A 1346-nucleotide genomic window follows, 5' to 3' on the forward strand; every position below is an offset into this window, starting at 1 on the left:
ATTCTAAAATTCACATGGAACCCAAAATAAACCCAAACATCCAAAGCAATCCAAAGCAAAGATAAAGCTGCAAGGATCATGTTACTCCACTTCAAACTATACTATAAGGCTACAGTAACCAAAACAATATGGTACTGGTACAAAAACAAATATGTAGACCAACAAAACAGAATAGAGCATCCAGAAATAAAGCCACACACCTACAACCATGTGATCTTTGACAAAGTCAATGAAAATGGCAATGGGGAAAGGACTCCCTATTAAATAAATGGTGCTTTGATAGGTGGCTAGCCATATGCAGAAGAATGTAACTGGTCCTCTACCTTAACCCAAGATGCATTGAATATTTAAATGTTAGACCTTAAACTATAAAAATCCTTGAAGAAAATCTAGCAAATACCCTTCTCAATATCAGTTTTGGGAAAGAATTTATGGCTAGGCTCCCAAAAGCAATTGCAACATAAAAAAAATTAACAAGCAATACTTCATTCAGCTAAAGAGCTTTTGCATAGTAAAAGAAATTATCAACAGAGTAAACAAACAGGCTACAGATTGGGAGAAAATATTTACAAACTATACATGTGAAAATGATCTAATATCCAGAATCTACAAGGAAATTAAACAACAAGGAAAAAAAACAAATAACACAATTAAGAAATGGGCAAAAGACTTGAACAGACACTTCTCAAAATGGAAATGCAAGCAGCCAACAAATATGAAAAAAAAATGCTTAACATCACTGATCAGAGAAATGCAAATCAAAATAATAATGATATACCTTATACTAGTCAGAATGGAAATTAGTAAAAATTCAAAAAATAACAGATGCTGGCAAGGCTGTGGAGAAAAGAAAATGCTTATATACTCTTGGTGGGAAGACAAATTAATTCAGGCACTGTGGGAAGCAGTTTGGAGATTTTACAAAAAATTTGAAACAGAGCTACCATTTGACATAGCAATCCCATTACTGGGTATACACCCAAAGGAAAATAAATTGTTCTACCAAAAAGATACGTATACTTTTGTGTTCATCTCAGTGCTATTCACAACAGAAAAAACAAGCAATCAACCTAGGTGCCCAAGTGTATTACTTTTCTCTTGCACTGCTATAAAGAAATACCTGAGACTGGGTACTTCATAGAGAAAAGAGGTTTAACTGGCTCACAGTTCTGTGGGTTGTACAGGAAGCATGATGGCTTCTGGAAAGGCCTCAGGAAACTTTCACTCATGGCAGAAGGGTAAGGGAAAGCCGGCATGTCTTACATAGCCTGAGCAGAAGAAACGAGTGAGATGGGGTTGGGGGATGCCACACACTTTTAAACAATCAGATTTCATGAGAATACTAT

Source organism: Mandrillus leucophaeus, unplaced genomic scaffold (assembly GCF_000951045.1).
Source record: "Mandrillus leucophaeus isolate KB7577 unplaced genomic scaffold, Mleu.le_1.0 Scaffold393, whole genome shotgun sequence".
NCBI classification, from domain to species: Eukaryota; Metazoa; Chordata; class Mammalia; order Primates; family Cercopithecidae; genus Mandrillus; species Mandrillus leucophaeus.